Here is a 22774-nt window from a genome sequence, read left to right as displayed (position 1 = left end):
TTTAACTATGGGCCTAAAAACTAACAGGCAGGTAATTTTTACCTACTTACCTGCCTGTTGTGCTTGATGCCGATCTCTACTGCACTTCGATAGAGCAGCGGCTTCTTTTCTACTCTGCTGTCTTGATGGGACTGGCAGCGCCATGCCGACTGACAGCCACTGCCTAACTGCGAAGAGCCCCCTGTCAATCAGCATGACACAGGCAGTCACAACCCATCGACAAAGCAGCCCGGAAGAGCGAGAGCTGCTCTGTTGACGTGGATCAGCTGAAATCGCCAGCAGTAGCAGTCTCTGGCCACTAAGTGCCAGCGCCGGGCAGAACAGGCAAGCAGTTAGTTAGTACTTGCCTTGATTTTTTACCGTGGGATTAAAAATTAAGTCCTGGATAAACCCTTTAAGAGCATTGCGAGATTTAGGGTAAATCATCAACTCCCCCTAACACACTTGACCTGTGGTGAGTGAGATACCATAGCGATACCACTAAACGTGCTTCATTACGTATAATATTGTCGTTACACAAACATAACACAAGAAATCGACCCAGAATAACATAAGCTAAAATAAAGGTGCGTGAGGGACAACAAAATCCTGACAAGTCATAGCGAAACATTCAACTTTCCAAATGGCCACGGTAATTCAAACCTTGATCATTTATCAGTTCTTACTGCCATCAACTGTGAAGATAAATTCAACATAAGAGCTCACACAAAAATCGGCACAATATCCGACACACCATTCTGCTACGTAGTAACGGAATCAGGACACTTACCAATTACAACTTGGTCGGCACGGTAAGGTCAGCACATATATTTATCCCAATGGCCACATTGTCTTGCTCTTGATGCTTTCAAGTTAAGCTTCTTCTATGGATGTTGTAGGCCAAGTGTCACCTCTCCAGGTTCAGGCAGCACAATCCTCGGGGCAGTCCACACTTCTCGAATGATTTTGGTTTGTACAACTCTGAATATCACCTACAAAAGTTTAGAAGAGAAAGGTTGTTTTTTTTTTACAATTCCTTGCTCCACTTCATTCTAAGATTTTGAAGACATAGCTGAGATACAACCCATGGTAGAGCATATGCTCACTGATATGTTTTCTTTTGAGTCTTTGCTTGGGTAGTAACCTGAGCTGGACAGCTCCGGTGGGGAAGGGGATATGACGTCTGTGTTCTTGAAATGTGACTCTGTCTCTTCTGCTAATGCAGACGTTTAACCCATCAATCAGACGACATGATGGCAGAATTCCAAGAGACCTCATAAAAAGAACACTTTCGGTGTGAAACTGATTTCATGGACGTCCTTGCAGTGTGATACAATGACAACTCATTTTTAGTACGTCATGGAAGTTTAACAGGAAATTCGGACTAAAAAGGCTTGATTGTGCAAAATCCGAGAGTGCTTTCTGAAAAGTCACTGGTTATATCATTGCTCATCACAAGACAGTACACCCCTTCTTGTGCCATAAAATATGCAGTGATTTCATGTCTTCTCGAAAACAGAATATTCAATGTACAAATACATTAATAGCTAATGCAAGGAGAAAGATCATACGTTCCACAATTTTAAAAACTTTTTACAGGCAAATGTGGGAAAACTTATTAGTCTTTCATAATGCATTACACTCCAAATAAACTAATGCAGGATATAAAAGTGATACCCAATACTTTATTTTACTACTGAATGACCACCACACACTAAAGGGCCTGTCACACTATGCGATATCGCTAGCAATATCGCTATAACGTCACTGGTTTTTATGACGTTATAGCGATATTGCTAGCGATATCGCTATGTCTGATACTTACTTCCGACCGCTCCCCCCGCTGGTTATCGCTGATCGCGCGAAAACGTCCTGGAACGTTTCTCGTCGTCAGCTTCCTGTGGCGCCGACGAGCGACACATGGACGCGGACGGAAGGACGTCAGGATCGCCTCGTCTGACAGGTAAGTAGCGACCCCCGACCCCTGCTATGTCGCTGGTGAGATCTGCCTGTGTGGCAGCTCACTAGCGACCACTTAGCGATGCACCAGTGTTCCTGACCGCGTCATATCGCTGGTCGGGATCGCTGGTGCATCGCTAAGTGTGACAGTACCTTAACATTCACTATGTGGACTAAAGTATTGGGATACCTGTAGTTTCATCTGGCCAACTCGCCCCCCATTGTATAACATCCAATCCCTCACTCCCTCTGCCGGGTGTTTAACATTCAGGCCCCTCACCCTCCCACCCAGTGTATAACAGCCGGGCCCCTCACCCCCCACCCAGTGTATAACATCCAGCCCCCCCGGTGTAAAACATCCAGCCCCTCTCCACCTGCTGTAAAACATCTAGCCCCTCACTGACCCGGGGTAAAACATCCAGCCCCTCGCCCCCCCGTGTAGAACACCCAGCCCCTCACCCCCTCGTGTAAAACACCCAGCCCCTCGCCCCCTCGTGTAAAACACCCAGCCCCTCGCCCCCTCGTGTAAAACACCCAGCCCCTCGCCCCCGATCTAAAACACCCCCCACCCAGTAAAAAGCATCCAGCCCCTCACCGCCCTGATGTAAAACATCCAGCCCTTCACACCCCCAGTGTAAAACACCCAGCCCCTCACCCCCCGCTGCAAAACACCCAGCCCCTCGTCACCTGTTTGTAAAAACACCCAGCCTCTCGCACCCCAGTGTATAACATCCGGTCACCTCACCTAGACCCCCTTCCCGGTGTATGACATCCGGCCACCTCATTCCTCCAGTGTATAGTATCAGGAATTAATGTATTTAGGTGTGCAACAATTTTACATAAGACAGTAAAATATGTAACACAGGATACAGGATTGTCCCAAGAATTGAATATAAAACTGCTCCAAGCTACAAAAACCTGTTTACACCGCCGGCCTCCATGCTTTATGACCCTATCCGGTCATACAAAAGATATTGCTGAGCAATTACACTAGAGAAGACGGTAATTTGATGACCGTGACAAAGGCTTTATTTTTGCTTTATGACACTTGAACTATCTGGGACAAGGTTTATCACATTGCTCAGAGGCCGCACAACTTGTCATATACAACAGACTTTCTGATCCGCCGACTATGCAGAATATTAAACTACAGAAGATGATATTGCAGAGCATGGCTATGACGACGTTCGCCGTTTTTTTCTGCAGCAAAAATTTGCTCTTTTGGCAGTAAAAATGCAGCATTCAAAACGCCCATTTTGTAGCATTTTCTGGATGCAGATTACATGTGTGCTTTGTCTACTGTGGCGGGTTTTTTTCCCACTTTCGTCATTGCTGCATATTTAAAAAATGTTGCAGTTCTCAAATTCAGTCAAGAAAAAAACAAAAACAAGCGTGTGCACGAGGTTTTGGAAATCTCGGAGCTTCTGCTGGAACTGTAAAAAGCAGCTTTTAATTTACATAAAAGGTTTAGGCCAGTTTTGACAAATGGGCGTTCTGCATGGACATGCCGCGCCTCCTAACCCAAAATCCACAATTTGTTTCACTTGCGGTCACATACGACTAGCTTCTAATCCGCTGCTCTCAATAAAAGAGAGAAGAGGACGAGAATTTATTTGGCAAGTGAGCATATCACCCGCGCTGGGAATACAGGGAAATCGGGACAATGTGCGCATTGCACAGCACCACAATTCAGCAATCTGCAAACACATAGAGTAACTGCAGAAATATGTCTAAAGCCCGGAAATAAAGACATTAAAATCTTTAACAAGCAAGAGGAATGCAACGCATGAACACATGGGTCAGTATTGTGCCTCCAAAGACAGGGAAAGGAAAATACAGAAGTTTACAAAGTTACATTGTTCTATGTTAGCACACGGTTCAGAAACTTTGGTTATAACTTGTATCAGTCAGTAAATTAAGGCCTCTTTCACACATCAGGTTTTCGCTGTCAGGCGCGATCCGGCGCTTTTGACAGAAACCGGATCCGGCGAAATGCAATGCCGGATCCGGTTTCCCCCCCATTGACTTGCATTTGCGCCGGATCGCGCCGGATGGCCATGCGTTTCATCCGGTTTTCGCCGGATCCGGCAATGTGTCGCGATCCGGCGTCTGGAAAAAACGGTGACTGTAACGTTTTTTGTCTCCGGTGAAAAAGCCGGACACGCCGGATCCGGCGCGTCCGGCTTTTTCACACAATGAAAGCCTATGAGCGCCGCAATGCGCCGGATCCGGCGAAAGCAACCAGGCGCAGGAGAAGGCAGGAGACATCTGCAGCAGCACCATCAGCACCACCCCAATTGGAGCAGCATGCTGAACAACGGGAGGGGAGTCCAGCAGCAGATGAGAGACGGTAATTATCAAATCACCCATTCCTCCAAACTAGGGCTATTGAATATCAAGATATTCATTGGCCCTTTGTTTCTCTTTATTCAACAGCCGCCCAATAGATGCAGCAGCAGCAGCAGCAATGGCAGCAGCTGGAACACCACCCACAGGCATGGAGTGTGGCCAAGACAGCACATCATCTTCTGGGAGCCCTCCCTCGCATCGTCAGCGTTTGACGGTAAGTTTTTATTTCCAAAATCCATCTTCTCTGTAATATATGTCTATTCATTGCCTTTTATTTCAAAACAGGAATCACAAGATGAAGAGGAGCTCCCAGAAGAAGAAGGAAGGGGTGGACAGACACCTGGAGTGGGCTCACAATTGGTAAGTTTTTTGCATCAAACGCAGAAACACAACATCACACTACACACAACACATAGAAAACAATGTTCTGCAGACCACACACAGCAAACAAATGCCTACATCCAAAGACATAACATTTTTTGTTTTCTTCTCTAGTCTTCCCAATCTGGTGCTTGGCCAAGAGGTCATCGCAGTGCCTCCCAGGGTCATCGGCGACAGCAACGCGGCGGTCACCAGCGTGTAAGTATAAATATTTTTGCTTTGTTTTTTTGCACTTTTTATTTCATTTCTTTTGTGGAGGCTAATTACGGTATGTTATTTTTGTCTTTTTCTTTAACAGCCTTCACAGCGTGCTTCCGACTCTGACGGTGAGGATGGAGGGATTGATGTGGACCGCCTCATCGATCTCGTCAGAGAAAGGGAGCCGCTCTGGAATATGGCTGACCGCCGCCACGCTGACCTGATCGTTACCCGACGACTCTGGGAGGAAATCTGTTCGCTCCTTGTGGGCCGCTGGGAGGACCTCGAAGCTCGGGACCAGATTAAAGAGCGTAACTATATACAGTACCGGTTGCTTGATGTAAACCAGTGTTTCCCGAACTCCAGTCCTCGTGGTCCCCACGGATCATGTGTTCAGGATTTCTATTTACTATGGAAATCCTGAAAACATGACCCCTGGGGACCATGAGGACTGGAGTTTGGGAAACACTGATGTTGTATACTAACCACTCCTTTCTCGTTTCAGGGAACAGAATTGTGAATCGGTGGCGGTCTGTGAGAGATCGTTTCAAGAAGGAGTTCAATAAAGAGATGCGGGCCCCGAGTGGATCTGGAGGACGCAGGAGCAAGTACAAGTACGCAGAAGCCCTGTCGTTCCTCCGGGAAACAATGGTCACCAGAAGGTAAATATTACACACCACATGTGAAAAAAAAATGTTAGATGTAAATTTTTTTTTCAGCCAGGGCCATACCATGTCAGTATTTTAATTTTTTTTTTTTCTCTTTATTCCACAGCACGGTGAGCAGCACTCGGGAGCCGGCACGATTGGACCCTTCTGAGGCGATCCCTCAGGAGACCGGCACCGAGGGACACTTCGACCGCCCCGGTACATTTGCACCTTCCCAGCCTTCCAACACATTCGACCCATCTGTCCCATCCACCAGCACAGGAGCATCGTGGCCGCCTACATTACATGAAGCTGCTGGTGAGGAGATCGCTTTCCCTTTACCCCACCCTTCTGCCCCTGCCACCTCTAGTACACCTGCGGGTACTGGGCGGCAGCGGCAGAGGGGTCAGGAAAAGACTTATGCGCCAGAGTTCTTGCATCTGAATGCATCTTTCCAGAACTGTCTAAAAGTCTTGTCAGAGCAAATCTCCGCAGGCTATCAGCAGATCAACTCCAGCATTCTGGAGGTGAAGACACTTCTGCAAACCATGCATTCAGAAGCAAGATCTTCGCCAAACCACACCTTTTTCAGGTCTGTTGTGGAGCGCATGGAAACGCTCTCTCCTGCCCAGCAGATGCATGTAATGCATTCATGCCACGCTGCTCTCCAGCAAGTTACCTCCCAACCTCCTCCTCCTCTTCCCACCACAGTAGTTCCTCCACCTGCACCCCCTCCAGCCACTTTCCATCCTCCCCCTCCTATTACATCTACACCCCCTCCAGCCACTTTCCATCCTCCCCCTCCTATTACATACCATCCACCTCCAGCCACTTTCCATCCTCCCCCTCCTATTACATACCATCCACCTCCCCAGCACCATCCACCTCCCCAGCACCATCCACCTCCCCAGCACCATCCACCTCCCCAGCAACATCCACCTCCCCAGCACCAGCAACCTCCCCAGCACCAGCAACCTCCCCAGCACCAGCAACCTCCCCAGCACCAGCAACCTCCCCAGCACCAGCAACCTCCCCAGCACCAGCAACCTCCCCAGCACCAGCAACCTCCCCAGTACCAGCAACCTCCACAGTACCAGCAACCTCCACAGTACCTGCAAACTCCACAGTACCAGCAACCTCCACAGTACCAGCAACCTCCACAGTACCAGACATCTCCCCACTTCCAGCAACCTGCCCCGTACCAGACATCTCCCCACTTCCAGCAACCTGCCCCGTACCAGACATCTCCCCACTTCCAGCAACCTGCCCCGTACCAAAGTCCTTCCCCATACAACTTGCCATCAACATCATCTGCTCCTACAGTCCCTGCCCAACCCTCCACTCCACCACCTCTTCTGCTTCCCACATGTCCACCCATTCTGTAGTTTTTTCCACACCTTCACCACCACGATCCCAGTCCTCTCTCCACACTCCCAGTGTCGAAGTGTCCCGCAGCCCCTACAGCAGTATTTCCACCACACACTACACAGATTTATAATGTGTGTATTTAAATAAAAATGACCAGTTTTATGGTTTCAGTTTTATAGTTTCAAAGTTTTATTAAACAAGTTTATTAAAATTTTTAAAAAGTTTACTAAAAAAACATTTTTCAATAAAAGTTAAATTATTTTACACTGGTTGTCTGTCATTTCTTTCTGCGACGAAAAAGGTTAAATACAGGGTATTTAAAAGGTAAATGGTATTCAAAACTAGGTATATAACTGTGGGTAAATTTTAGCTTTTTTCCACATTTGTGTTCCCGGTTGTGTTTGAAGCAAAGTATTTCACCTAAAAAGTTGTGTTTATTGTTGGTGATTTCCTAACAATGTACACAACTTTTGTTAAAAGGTGAAATACTTTGCATAAAACACAACCAGGTACACACCTGTGGCCTAAAGCTAAAAATAGACACCATGACAAGATAGCCAACTTTGGTTGGCAAAGGTATATACTGTTGGTACAGAAGGTACACACGTTTGGTTGGGCACAAATCTTTCACACTCTGTCATCCTGCCAGTGTACTCTGCCTTGAGGTGACATAAAGTATAGTGCAAAATTGTCCCTCATTACTGAAACCGTCACAGAACTTCTAGTGGTAATGTCATGGTAATCTTGCAAGGTGGTTTCTTCAGAGGTGTCCTCAATGGAAATGGGTTCCTTGCAGATAACAAAATTGTGGAGTACCACGCACGCTTTGATCACCTCGTCCACAGTTTCTGTCTTGAGGTTGATCGCAGTCAATAGGACCCGCCATTTGGCTGTCAGAATACCAAAGGTACATTCAACCATTCTTCTTGCTCTTGTGAGGCGGTAATTAAAAATGCATTTTGGTCTTGTCAATCCTCTGCTAGAGTATGGTTTCAAAAGGTGTTCTGACAGCTGGAAGGCTTCATCCCCTACACAGACAAATGGCATAGGTGGACCAGATGTTTGCGGCAGCGGTCTAGGTGGTGGGAACTGGAAGGTGTTTCCATACAGTTTACGCCCCATGGCAGACAGTTTGAAAACTTGAGAGTCATTGGAGCGGCCATAGGCCCCAATATCAACCGCAATAAATTTGTATTCCGCGTCAGCGATGGCCATGAGGACAATTGAAAAATATTTCTTGTAATTGAAATATTCCGATCCCGATCCAGCTGGCTTTACAATGCGGATATGTTTCCCGTCCACAGCGCCCAAGCAGTTTGGAAACTGACATATCTGTTGAAACTTGTCAGCAATTTCAATCCACCTCTCTGTTGTGGGCTCTGGTAAAAACTCTTCAGCTAAGGAGTCCCACAGTGCACGGCATGTGTACTTCACAATTCCAGATATGGTGGAAATCCCGAGTCTGTACTGGAAATGCAGTGACGAAAGGGATTCTCCAGTTGCAAGAAATCTGTGGGGAATTAAAAAACAATAAATTAGTTTTAAATCACAGCATTACATACCAAAACTGACCTATAACACTTGGAGATACAAACTACCACCAACAAGATTGCAGTGAAAGTGTGCTCTGATGCGATCATATCCAATAAATGTGGCTTACCTTAAAGTCACCATCAGACGCTCTGCGGGTGAAACAGAGAAGCGGCAATAGGTGTCCGCTTTTCTTATGAGGTGTGCAATGCGCTCCACCAAGTAATCAAAATTCTCCATTTTCATCCTAACATATCCAAAAAATTTATCCGGGTTTCGTCAAAGGTCCATGCATAGTGTAGAATAGACCCCACGCGTCATTCTCTTGGCTGTGATGGGGTGGATCCACAAACGTCGTCTACGATGCCTGATGCGCTGCTGTCTCGCTCTCTCCTTCTCCAGAACAATCACCCTCAAATGATTTGCCTCCGCTGTAAAATCCGCCAAATTCTTCAAAATATTTCCAATGACAACATCCATCTTCGCCAGTAACTTGCTCTTCTCTCCAACCTGCACTTTCTCCTCTACAACCTGTCAAAGAAGGGCTGTAGGAACATGCTATATATAGTTTTCCAGTAGCCAATCCCGTTCGGAAGGCCACATGGGTCAATTTTAAAAACCGGATCCGGCGTAATCCGTCGAAAAACGGATAGAAAAACGGATGAACCGGATGAGACGGATCCGGTTTTGTCTGTCCAGAAAAAGACGGATCCGGCAGAAAACCGGATCCGTCACATCAGGTTTTACGAAACATTTGCCGGATCCGGCGTTCCGGCACGACGCCGGATCGCGCCTGACGCCGAAAACCTGATGTGTGAAAGTAGCCTTAGACAAGCACATGACTTCTCATATACAGATCTTCCACTGCATAGGAAGACAGGACTACTTCAAGAAAAATTATTGTAGCACCAATACAGGCAGATAAATCCCATTATGGGGACCTTTGGGCATCCTTGACGCCTGCGCGCGGTTATTACGGTAATTTTCTCCTATGACAGAACAAAACACTGGAATTAACAAAGACAGATATGAATGAAGCATTTTTTTATTTATCCTTTAGACATTGCAAAGTTATGAACTTTTGTAATATACCGGTACTTCATTAACTAATTTTGTCTTTTTTGCTCGCAGACATTAGGCAGGAGTGTTGCCAGTTCAAGCGCCTTTTTAAGCTGCTTCCAACTGCTGCTTAGCTCAGATCTCTACTCCATTTACAGAGTACGGGGACTTTCTGCCTCTTTGGTCGCCAGTCCTATAGTCAGAATGGGAAATTCACCTACTGTCTGTAAACAGCCATATGAAAAAGCACTGCAGCATAATGTTTGTGAGAGAAAGAAACTAAACTAGGTGAATTATATTACAAGCATTCATAACTTTCCAAAATCATAAAGAGCTAAATTAAAAAAAAAAAAAAGTTACCATGGTTACACTTTAACCCCTTTGTAGGTTAATGACCAAACCTCATTTTTAAACTCTGACCACTGTCACTTTGTGTTAATAACTCTGGAACGCTTCAACGGATCCCACTGATTCTGATATACTTTTTTTGTGACATATTGTACTTCAAGATAGTGGTAAAGTTTGTTCGATATAACTTACGCTTATTTGTAAAATTATCGGAAATTTGGCAAAAAATTTTGAAAAATGTCACAATTTTAAAAATTTCAATTCTTATGCCCTTAAACCAGAGAGTTATGTCACAAAATAGTTAATAAAAAAATTTCCCACATGCCTACTTTACATCAGCACAATTTTTTAAACAATTTTTTTCTTCTGAAGTTATAAGGGTTTAAAGTTAACCAGCGATTTCTAATTTTTCCAACAAAATTTACAAAACCCTTTTTTTCAGGGTCCACATCACATTTGAAGTGACTTTGAGGGGTCTACATGACAAAAAATATCCAAAAGTGACACCATTCTAAAATCTGCACCCCTCAAACTCCTCAAAACAACAATCAAAGTTTATTAACCCTTAATGTGCTTCACAGAAGCTTATAACGTAAAGACAATTTTTATATTTTCACAAGGGTAACAGGAGATATTGGAACTCAATACCTATTGTGCAATTTCTCTTGAGCACCCCAATATCCCATATGTTGGGGAAAACTACTGTTTGGGTGCACTGCAGGGCTCGAAAGGGAAGGAGCGCAGTTTGACTTTTTGAATGCAAAAATGTCTGGAATCCAGAGTAGATTCCATGTCACTTTTGGAGACCCCCTGATGTGCCAAAACAGTGGAAACTCCCTGCATGTGACCCCATTTTGGAAACCAGACCCCCCTCAAAGAATGTATACAGATGTGTGGTGAGCACATTGAACTCCCTGGTGCTTCACAGAAGTTTAACATAGAGCCGTGATAAAAAAAAAACACACATTTTACACCAAAAATGTTCTTTTTGCCCCAATTTTTTAATTTTCACAAGGGTAATAAAAGAAAATGAGCAGGACAATTTTTTTGAAATTTCTCCTGGTTACGCCGATACCCCATATTTGGTCGATAACTTTTGGGGCACAGTGCAAAGATCATAAGGGAAGAGGTACCATATTGGAGATCAGATTTTGCTGGAATGGTTTGTGGGTGCCATGTCACATTGGTAGAGCCCCTGAGGTGCCAGAACAGCAGAAACCCCTTCTATGTGAACTCATTTTCCAAAGTACACCACCCAATGAATTCATCTCTGGGTGTAGTGAGCATGATGACACCACTTACCTCACAGCATTTTATACCATTGGGCGGTGAAGAAAGAATAGTTACATATTTACAATTAAAATGTTGCTTTAGTCTCAAATTTTTATAAGCGCTAATAGGGAAAAATAGGGAAAAATGGACCTCACATTTTGCTGTACAATTTCTCCTAAGTGCGCCAATACCCTACATGTACCGTATTTTTCGGACCATAAGACGCACTTTTTTCCCCAAAAATTTTGGGGGAAAGTGGGGGGGGGTGTCTTATGGTCGAAATATACTAACCTCCGGAGGCTGGTGCGGGTGCCGCGGGGTTCTGTAGTGCAGTGGTGGCAGCGGGCTGTGCTCCGTTGCAGGGGCGGCTCCGCCAGCATTTCCTCCAAGCCCGGAGGCCCCCGCACATCCCTTGCTGGCCGCCGCCATGTTGCGGTGGCCTCCGGGAACATGGACACCAGGAAGATGGCCGCCGGTCCGGGAACGGTGCATGCACAAGTTCAGATCTCGTCCCGAGATCTCGGGGGACGAGATCTCGTTGCCGAGATTTGAATCTCGTCCCGAGTTCTCGGGACGAGATCTGAACCTGTGCATGCGCCGTCCCCGGACCGGCGTCCATGTTCCCGGCGGCCTCCGCAACTTGGAGGAAATGCCGGCGGAGCCATCGCCTCCCCTGCATCGGAGCACAGAGAGCTGCCACCCTCACCCCACAGAGCCCACCTGCTCCAGCCCCAGCACAGCACAGCTGCCCCAGCCCAGCTGCCCCAGCACAGCCCAGCCGCCCCAGCACAGCACAGCTGCCCCAGCACAGCACAGCTGCCCTAGCCCAGCTGCCCCAGCCCAGCTGCCCCAGCCTGAGCACAGCTGCCCCAGCCCAGCTGCCCCAGCACAGCCAACCTGCCCCAGCACAGCCAACCTGCCCCAGCACAGCCAACCTGCCCCAGCACAGAGCCGTCACCGCACGAACCTGGACCACTGAATGACCCCTGTGACCACTCCTCCACCTGTGCCGGATCCCTTCCCAGGTAAGCTGAATTTGGACTGTAAGACGGACCCCCATTTGACACATTATTATTTTTTTCCCTATTTTCCTTCTGAAAATTGGGGTGCGTCTTATGGTCCGTGCGTCTTATAGTGCGAAAAATAGGGTAATCAGGAATCGGAAACTAGTTTTGAGGCACAGTGCAAAGCTCAGAAGGGAAGAAGCACCATATTATAGTGTAGATTTTACTGTTATAGTTTGCGGGTGCCATGTCACACTGGCAGAGGCCCTGAGGTGCCAGAACAGCAGATTCCCCATAAGTGACCAAATTGTACAAACTACACCTCTCAATGAATTCATCTAGGGGTGCAGTGATTATACTGACACCACTAGGTAGTGAAGAAAAAATAATTACATTATTACAACAAATATGTAGTTTAAGCCCTACATTTTACATTTTCACAAGGGTGAGTGGGAAAAATGGCACCAAAATTTGACCCACAATTTCTGCTGAATGTAGAAATACCCGATATGTGGCTGTACAATACTGCTAAGCCATACGGCAAGACTCAGAAGGGATGAAGCACTATTTGCCTCCTGGAGCGCAGATGACTTTCCTTGAATAGTTCTAAGCTCTGTAAATAAGAGTCTGCAAAGTGCTAATAAAACAGAATACCACCCGCAAGGGGCCCCATTTTGGAAATTATACCCCTTTGGGAATTTGTCTACAGGTGTAGTGAGGATTTCGTCTCAATGGGTGTTTTCCAGAAACAAGCAGCAGTGGATGTTGCTGAGCAAAAATTGCAAATCTGCTATTGTAGTGCCCAGTACATTGTAGTGCCCGTACATTCTAGTGCCCAGCTCGTTCTTCTGGAGACGTGCACCAGTAAATTAGGCAGGCTCTCATTGCTATATAAATGCCGAACACGTGGTCACTAAATGTGGTTTAGGCACACTGTGGGGTGGCATTTGGCTTTGGTTGTTGCAAAAATCCACTGTATTTGCTGGACAAATTTACCATTAAAACAGGAGGCAGTTTTACCCAAAAATGAGATAAATTGTTTTACATGTTGCAAATAGAAAGGAATCCTGTTTCAAAAAAAGGATATGTTCACACGATGACTTTTTCATGAGGGTCCGTGCCAAAACCCACTTGAAAAAGTGCTAAAAAAACCCCATAAAAGAATGAACATATGCATTTCTATGTAAAAATGACTTGATGTCCATATATTCAGTCTCTTGAGCGTCTTACCCATTCCATATTTCGAAAGATGCCAAGTAGCTAAAAGTAGTGACCTTACTATTCTTCCTCCACTTTTTTCTCTGAAGACGCTCCATACTTCACCATGTAAGGCAACGGAAAGGCTCAAAAGACACCTGGAAAATGCACATGCGTCTCTCTTTTTTTTTTTTTTTTTTTTTTTTTTTTAGAGTTTTCGCTTAAGAAAGCGATAGTGGTTTATTCAGTGAGGAATGGAGAAACAAAATAAAAAAAATACACCAAAAAACTCCAGTACAAAAGATGTCCAAAACAGCAATGGAAAAAAAAGGAAAATGAAGATCAGGACAAAAACCTCCAATGTTATGGTCTGCAGGAATTATCGCAACCCTGAAGTAACATTACACTGCGATGACCCCAGACGAGCAACAAACTCTGCCAAATTTCTTGTATAGAATTAACTAAGAATCTGTCCTACATAACAAAATAGTTAAAAATAATAATAACCATATACAACCTCTGGGGAAATAATGGGATTGTCTCTGCAGAGAGGAAAATCGAGAATACAGTCTAACCACAGGTAGGACTGAAATCTAGATTTATGCATTACTGGCAGGGGTCTTTGAATTCCCCTAATTCACAGGTTTTCTAGGTCTTTGACAAAGCAAGAGCGTTAACTCATTATGTGACTCACTGCCCAATATGCAGTCAACGGTTATAAAAATGTACAAAAAAAAAATAGACTCAGCTAGTCTACAATAAAATAACCTAGATAGTAGCAAATTTGAGACAAAAACTCACCAAGTCTAAAGGCATATATTACAAAATAGAATTATTAGATCCAAAGAGGCTGCAGTAATTATTTTGATAACCCATGTCAGAATGGTTGTATAATCCTTTTGGAAAGGTTACATTCATTCTCACCTGCCATTCCTAATTGACAGCTGCTCAGTGTCCCTTCTCCCTGCTGAGTTCTCTCACAACTCAGTACACCCTGCAGCTGTCAGTGAGGTTTAGGTAGAGACGGATTACACTTGACTCATGAGCCCTTTCAGTCTATAGCTGGACTAATAAAATGATTATTAAAATATCAGAATAATACAACCATTCAAGTATCTCAAAGTAAGTACATCAGTTTCACCAGGTCAATATATCTATTTAATTATGTATGCAATTTACACTGTGAAATTTGGTAACAAAGTTGCTATAAAGAGGTTCATCCACTTTTGGAGATTTACGTTAACTCACATGATATGTAATACAAGTCTGAGAGGTCCCCTACTCCAACTTAAATGGATATGTACACCTCTTTACTCAGTCGCCACCAGAAGTCAGCCATTCAAAATTTCAACAGGTGAAGGTCCCAGTGGAGAACACTTCCCCCTCCCCCCCCACCACCTTTTACACTTTGTATAGGCATAAATGATATTTATGGTGGGAACCTCCAGTTCAGAACTAGAATAATATTTTTCTGCCATTTCCCCATCACTGTGATTTTTATTGCACTGAGCCCCCACCCTGAGATCCCAGCTCAGATCTCAACATATCTTAAAAAAAAAAAAAAAAGCTTAAAGCGTCAAAGAGGAGCTGTCACCAGGTGTAAAGTGAATGTTTTTTTTCTCTTATTTTATTCCAGCTGCTGCCCTGGGTATTCCATTTTTCCTTTCAAGTTTGGGACCTTGTATTATTAATTTTCCTTGCCTTTCAATGGGTGTGTGGCTTACAGGATCCTCAGGGGTGTGTCTTTTGGCTGCTCTTTATTGTTACCCTGTGAGTCACGCACCCTTTGTAAAGAAAACAACAATTAGCACTAAATAAAGCTCATATCTCTGAAACCGTATGGCGGATTAAAAAAAAGTCAAAATGGATACTCATGGAAACAGCTAGTATAAAATGAAAGCAAAAACTGGCCACTTTTAAGTGTCCCTTTTAAGAAAATATGGAATCCTGACAAAGAAGTTGTCCACTACTTTATCACTGATGACCTATCCTTAGGATAGGTCATCAATATCTGATCGGTAAGGGTCTGATACTCGGCCCTCTCCACCGTTCAGCTGTCCATGGCCACTGGCCAGAAATCTTCTATTGCGGAGCTGCTCCATCTTCTGATAGTGGACACAGCCAGGAACTGCACATGCGCATCCTATTCAAATCAATGTGCAGTACCCAGCCGCGGACACCATCAGGAGACAGAGCAGCTCCGTAATTGAGCAATTCTGGCCTGTGCCCGCTGCCAACACAGAGAACAGCTGATTAGCAGGGATGATGGGTGTCGGACATTGATGACCTATTCAAGGATATATTATCAATGGTAAAGTAGTGAACAACCTCTTTAAGTGAAGCTTGTATAGCTAAGATGAAACATGAGATATATAAATCTTTCTAGGTGGAAAGGGGGTTGTACAGGAATGAGGAAAAACCTAGCTGTCATCGTCGAATAACAGAGGCACATGTCTATGGGTTGTGTGTGATTTTGTTGCTCAGCATCACCTTCCCTTTAGTAGGGCTGTAAAATCAGACAATTCATGGTCCGGTGTTGTCCACTATCGGCAATAAAGCAGCCATTATTTTCCAATCATGTGCAACCCCTTTAAGGCAGCAATTACTGATAAATATAACTATCCAAGTAGGGCTCTATTCTGAGCATGAACAATCAGCGTAACACAAGTCTTGACGCCTTGCTTTTGTTGGTCATACAAAGGGGCATAATGACCACGGTCACGAAGGTCATGACCACGATGGACGCACATGAACCTGAAGTATATTTGGTCGCAGAGACCTGTGGGGTCCGTGTGTGGCAATACACGCTGCCCGCCAATAAGAGGGCAGCAGCTGACGTCAGCGTGCATGTGAATGTAGGTGCATGGTAGTGATGTCGCTTGCATACAGAAGTCAGCTGCAGAAGAGGACGCCGCATGGTGGGGGAGCGGAGGGAAGGAGAGTAGAAATTTTTTTTCTGTGCAGTAAAGAACAGCGGCAGAATTGGGGACATGTACCGGGATGGGGGACATATATACGAGGATGGGCGATATATATACCAGGATGGGGGTCATACACATTAGGATGGGGGATATATACACCAAGATGATTATATACCAGGATGGGGGGGCAGGTCCAAATCTTGTACAGTGGCCTATCGGACTCTAGTTACGCCACTGGTCATACACAAAAAGTAATCAGAACCTGAATTCGACAAGACTATCCCCAATGGAAGCTGCAGGGCAACAAAGACTTGGGCGATTTGGATTCAATTTCTGGTTATACACAGATAGCTTTGCTTTTACTCTGAATATAGGCGATAAGAGTATGTGTGTGCTTATCCATGGCAATGATCCATGTACAGAACAGCGGAGGAATGTCATGCCCACATACTGTAAAATAATGACTGCATTGTGATTTCTCCATTACAGCCAGCCATACTAACGAAAGTTGTTGACTGACCACAATTTGCAATCTGTTTGTGCAACCAACTCAAACTTGTGTCTTATCTCGAAGGCAAGCTGTATACAAACTCCGTCCCCTCCAGACATCTGTCGTAGACGAGCCAACTTAAGTTCATCCACAGATGGGCTCAGTCTCGGATTCTGCACTGACACAAGAAACGCTGACACTCAATGCCAAAACTGCAGTGATAACTCTGTCTTGTTGTGGTCCAATGTGACCGTGCTACTTCCTGACATCTAACATGACACTGATCTGGCTGAGATCCTTGGCCGTCTGTGTAACTGACTTCCTGCCTAGACTGTGGAAGTGATATGCAGGATGTGATGGGTCAGCTGTCCTGTGAACCCAGCGCCGTACAATAATCACCCCGGTACAGACACAGAACCATCCATTCCCTTAAATTAACTCCATGGGATGATTTAAAGAGTAAACATCATTTTTTTTTTCCATAATTCAATATTACTCATGAAAATAAGAAACTTTGTAATATTTCTTTCTCCTCCTGGAATGATCGATCATTCTCAAAATTCTTAATTAATTTGTCTTCAGTGAATAAAGACTGATAGATGATAGTTGCTGCTCATAAAGTTCTATGGGGAACGCTAACATTCGTTGCAGAAGAATGTCGGCATCTATCTCTAAAGCCTCGCTCCTCCATAGAATCTTAAAAGCACCAACTATCATCTCCTATCTTTGTAATATAAATAATCTGTCTTCATAGGACACATATTTCATCCTTGAATTGAGAGTGATAGATCAGCCCTGGAAGAGACAGAAGCAGATTTCTCTGATAAAATACATTACAACGTTTCTAAGAGAGGAGAGGGATTTTTTTTGGAGCTCACCGCATTGTGTGGTAAATCAGGTGAGATGGGGAATCCACTGGTGAATGCAGCCAATATACAGTGGGGAAAATAGGTATTTGATACACTGCAGATTTTACACGTTTTCCCACCTACAAAGAATGGAGAGGTCTGTAATTTTTATCGCAGGTACACTTCACCTGTGAGAGACAGAATCTAAAAATAAAAACCAGAAAATCACATTGCATGATTTTTACATAAATAATTTGCATTTTATCACATGAAATAAGTATTTGATGCAATAGAAAAAGAGAACTTAATATTTGGTACAGAAACCTTTGTTTACAATTACAGAGGTCAGACGTTTCCTGCAGTTCTTGACCAAGTTTGCACACACTGCAGCAGGGATTTTGGCCCACTCCTCCATACAGATCTTCTCCAGATCTTTCAGGTTTTGGGACTGTCACTCAGCAACATTGCGTTTCAGCTCCCTCCAAAGATTTTCGATTGGGTTCAGATCTGTAGACTGGCTAGGCCACTCGAGAACCGTGAAATGCTTCTTACGGAGCCATTCCATAGTTGCCCTGGCTGTGTGTTTTGGGTCATTGTCATGCTGGAAGACCTAGCCACAACCCCTATTCAATGCTCTTACTGAACAAAGGAGGTTGTTGGCCAAAATCTTGTGATTCATGACCTCATCCATCTGAGCCTCGTGAAGGGCTACAATTTTGTTCCTGGTGTCCCTAGACAGCTCTTTGGTCTTGGCCATGGTGGAGAGGTTGGAGTGTGATTGAGTGTGTGATCAGGTGTCTTTTATACAGGTAACGAGTGCAAACAGGTGCAATTAATACAGGTAATGAGTGCAGAGTAGCAGGCTTCTTAAAGAAAACCTAACAGGTCTGTGAGACACAGAATTCTTGCTGGTTGGTCGGTGATCAAATACTTATTTCATGCAATAAAATGCGATTTTAAATTATTTAAAAATCATACAATGCGATTTTTCTGGTTTTATTTTTAGATTCTGTCTCTCACAGGTGGAGTGTACCTACGATAAAAATTACAGACCTCTCCATTCTTTGTTGGTGGGAAAATGTGCAAAATGTGCAGGTAATCAAATACAGTGGGTACAGAAAAGACATACCCCCAGAGATTCCTGTGAGCACTAAATACAGTGGGTACGGAAAGTATTCAGACCCCTTTAAATTTTTCACTCTTTGCTTCATTGCAGCCATTTAGTAAATTTAAAATAGGTCATTTTTTTCTCATTAATGTACACTCTTCTGACTAAAAAAAAAACAGAAATTTTTGCAAATTTATTAAAAAAGAAAAACTGAAATATCACAAGGTTATAACTATTCAGACCCTTTGCTCAGTATTGAGTAGAAGCACCCTTTTGAGCTACTACAGCCATGAGTCTTCTTGGGAATGATGCAACGAAACAAAGTGAAAAATGTACAGAGGTCTGAATACTTTCCGTACCCTGTGTACTTATTTTTCCCTTTGTAGAAGGAAGGAGGATTCTGTCTTGCTCATCGGTCCAGGTAATATAAAACTACATTTTATTAAGTGAACATTACAAAATGATAAAAATCAACCTGACACGTTTCTGGTGCACACAGAAAACAAAAACAACAACAAAACGGACTCAAATTTTATTTCTTTCATGGACTGTGAAGAGTCACGCTGCATCTAAATAAAAGGCAACACTGCCGAAATTATGGGGATCTCCTAACCACCACTCCCAGTGGTTGCATTTCCTCCAAGCGATCATGAATTCAGAATCCATCTTCCACTGATGAGATTTAGAAGCTGTTGACTTTTCAACTTGGCTAGAGTCAGAGAACAGTAATTGAAGTTCTCGCTCAAGATTACAAAGTTTCCTCGAAATTTCCCACCCTTTTCCCTCTTCCTCCTCCCACCTGTTTCCTTTACTTCATTCCTGTTTTTGTTTAAATTTTACTTTGAAGACATCTTTACATGCTTCATATAGACTTCTTTCCATAACTGTTCATGCTTCCTTAGATAAACATATGCATGATATAAATATAAAAAGCCTATATGAAAGGATTTATGGTACATATATATATATATATATTTTAAATATTGTAAAATTAGGAGACAAACTGCAAAAACTAAAGACTTATTAATGGTTGTTGATCAGAAGTCTGTTAGTGCGCAGGAGTCTTAAAGGTTTTTTACCATCTGAAAATAAATAAGTAAATTTAAAAAAAATGACCAAACTTTCAATTTCTTTTTTTAATAAAATTAATTACTCTCCTGATAAACATTTTCATTTATTTTTTATAAAACAGCTTGTTGCCAAGAGGATCGGCCGTGGCTCCTCTCTAACAGCGGTGGCTAAACATGCACAGTGCTTACAAGCACTTTCCAAAAGAGCTTGCAAGTGCTGCTTCCAGGCCGGCCCGGGATCGCTGGAGTGCTTTGTTAGCACCTAATCCTGGCTAGCTTCTGTCATACAGAGCTCTAATGCTCCATGGGTAAAACTGCCTCATATAGAAGCATCAAAAACTCAACAGATCGGGCCAGTGGCTCAACAGTTGTTAGTGTCAATCAAGCAGGAGCATCTGCTTGGAAATCGGGAAGTTTGGAGACAGGAGAGTAGTGAGCTCCTGAAGAAAAAAAAAAGAGAATAACTCGTTATGCTGCATTGCGTGCGCAGAAACAGCCGTATAACACGGACGATGATCACATTGCAATAGTTGGACTGGCCAGCAGACATCCTGACCTAAGTGTGACAGCTTGTATTTCTATGGAGGAGAGCTGCCGGCCAGTCCGAGCAATGCACTGCGATAGTCGTACGTGATATACGGCCGTATGACTGCACCCTTACAAACGTGAACATTTTAGTAAAACTTACATAATATTAACTAGAGATGTCGTATATCACGGCCACAATGAAAAAAGGATGGAACAGAAATGCAATGACCTTACACAAAAAGACATCCAAGAAGGATATACCGTACATTAGATTGTAGGCGCATTTGTGCGGGTTGTGTCTTCCTTCATGTCAAATTTGTTTTCCTGTGTGCACTTTCTTTATCTAATTCTGTTAAAATGTATTAGGGGAATATAGAAAGAAAAAAACAAAACAACTGGACACCGATCACCCATTCTCTGCGTCCTCCCTGTCCATCACGTTCTAGTGATCGATGTGGGTCACAGCGTTTTCTTTCATGGATAGCCCTCGTACCTATGACAGTCTACAGCAGGGTTCCCCAACTGCATTCCTCAAGCCCCACCAACAGATCATGTTTTCAGGATTTCCTTAGTATTGCTCAGGAGATAATTGCTTAACCTGTGCAATACAAAGGAAATCCTGAAAACATGATCTGTTGGTGGACCTTGAGGACCGGAGTTGGGGAATCCTGGTCTACAGGACTGTTCACATGTCAGATTTTTTCCTTGAACCTAGTTGACCATGCAAAATCATGGAGACACGCCCGATATTGATCTCAGTGTCGGATCGAAGACTACTGTGCAAGTCTATGGGGTTAGTGGGGGGGGAAGAAAAAAAAAAAAAAAAAATCGGACCGCACTTGGATGACGACCATGTGCAGCCAAGTTCTCATTGACAGATAGGAGAAAGTGGAGAAACTTGTTTTCTTTTTCTAATTAGCTAAAAAAGCTGAAGAAACTGACAAAAAACTGATGAAAATCAATGAGGATATGAGAAGAACAAGCGAGACCTTACATCCTCGGATCAAAATCAGACATATCTCCAAGATTTTCCGTGGACCTCTCGATATATAAAAAATAACGGACATGTGAATGGCCCCATAGACTGCCACCGGTACGACCAGTGTCAGACTTAAGAACATTGGGGCCACCGGAGGATTTGATTCTGAGGGCCCACATTTCTCCCCCACTGGAGAGACCCATAACAACCAGGGCTGTGGAGTCGGAGTCCATTTTGGTGAAGTCGGGAGACATGGAAATTGCGGAGTCAGAGGTTTCACTTACCGACTCCACAGCCCTGGCAGGGCTGTAGAGCCGGAGTCGTGGAGTCCGAGCCCATTTTGGTGGAGTCGGAATCATAGAAATTGAGGAGTCAGAGGTTTGGCTTACCGACTCCACAGCCCTGGCAGGGCTGTAGAGCCGGAGTCGTGGAGTCCGAGCCCATTTTGGTGGAGTCGGAATCATAGAAATTGAGGAGTCAGAGGTTTGGCTTACCGACTCCACAGCCCTGATAACAACTGCAAGGTTTGCACTATGAACTCTCCTGAAGGAGAAGCCAAGGCCCCCCAGAGGATTCTCCAGTTCTCTGGTGGGCCAGTCCAACCCCGCATACCAATGTTAGCTGTGAAAAACCACGGAGAAAACATCAGACGTCTGAATGAGTCCTTACTCTGTGGATTTTCCATCTGGATTTGCAGGTGGAATATTGACGGTACATTACAGAAGCAGCACTGTAAATGAGAGGTTTTCCAAATATCAACTACACTGTAAAGAGAAAAATCCAGAGGATATAGATCTGGAGTGCAGAAATTAAATCCTCAACTTGTCGTTTTTTGCTACAGATTTCCACTGCAGATTTCATTCTTTGCGAAGAATACAATGCAAACCACATCAAAATCTGCAACAAACCCAAACCCATTCTCTAAATAAAAAATGAATCCCTGCCAAAATTTTCTATTTTTGCTTCATAATTTTGCCCCATAGAACCCTCATGAATCTGCAAATCCGTCCCCCCAAAATGTAACATGGAAAAACCAGTGAGGAAGTTCTGTATGGTTTCTTCATTACTACACGACAGACGCGCGGCTCAGACAATATCAGGAAAAGGGATATCGGTCACATTCCAAGTTCCCATCCTAGGGCAGGGAATCCTGTCAAAAGTCACACTTGTGTTTCCTGAATAATAGCGGTTGTGTAATGAGGTCATCAATTTTTAGCGTTTACTAACGGGTTCTACAAACATATATAGATTTGCAACGCCAATTCTTCAGGAATCACAGAAACTACAAATAAATAACCCTGGAAAAGACCCTCGTACCACGTTCTGACATCTATAACTCTTTATCTCTTCATTGCTGGGAGAAGGCTTGTTTTTAAAAGAATTAATTGTTCTTTGGCAACATAAAAGTACAATAAATATAAATGAGCATGTTACATAGTTACGAAGGCTGAAGGAAGACCTTATGTCCATCTAGTTCAGCCTATTTTTAGTGCAGCTGTTCTGCATTGTTGATCCTGGGGAAGGCAAAAAAAACCCACA

General features: G+C 44.0%; 1 protein-coding gene across 5 annotated transcripts in view; it reads right to left on the bottom strand.

Moving 5' to 3' along the window:
* The window catches only part of NEK6 (NIMA related kinase 6), a 247120-nt gene that overhangs the window by 191129 nt on the left and 33217 nt on the right, over positions 1 to 22774 (bottom strand). For 4 of the 5 annotated variants that reach the window (XM_073590703.1, XM_073590702.1, XM_073590708.1 and 1 more), the window contains exon 2: positions 770 to 971. The exons of the other annotated variant lie outside the window; for it this stretch is intronic. The gene's annotated coding sequence lies outside the window, so the exon portion shown is untranslated. The remainder of the gene's footprint in view (positions 1 to 769; positions 972 to 22774) is intronic. 5 annotated transcript variants of the gene reach the window in all.

The sequence above is a fragment of the Dendrobates tinctorius genome, unplaced genomic scaffold (assembly GCF_039654945.1).
Source record: "Dendrobates tinctorius isolate UK_male_01 unplaced genomic scaffold, ASM3965494v1 ptg000120l, whole genome shotgun sequence".
Lineage (NCBI taxonomy): Eukaryota > Metazoa > Chordata > Amphibia > Anura > Dendrobatidae > Dendrobates > Dendrobates tinctorius.
This window is presented reverse-complemented; position numbering and strand designations above follow the sequence as displayed.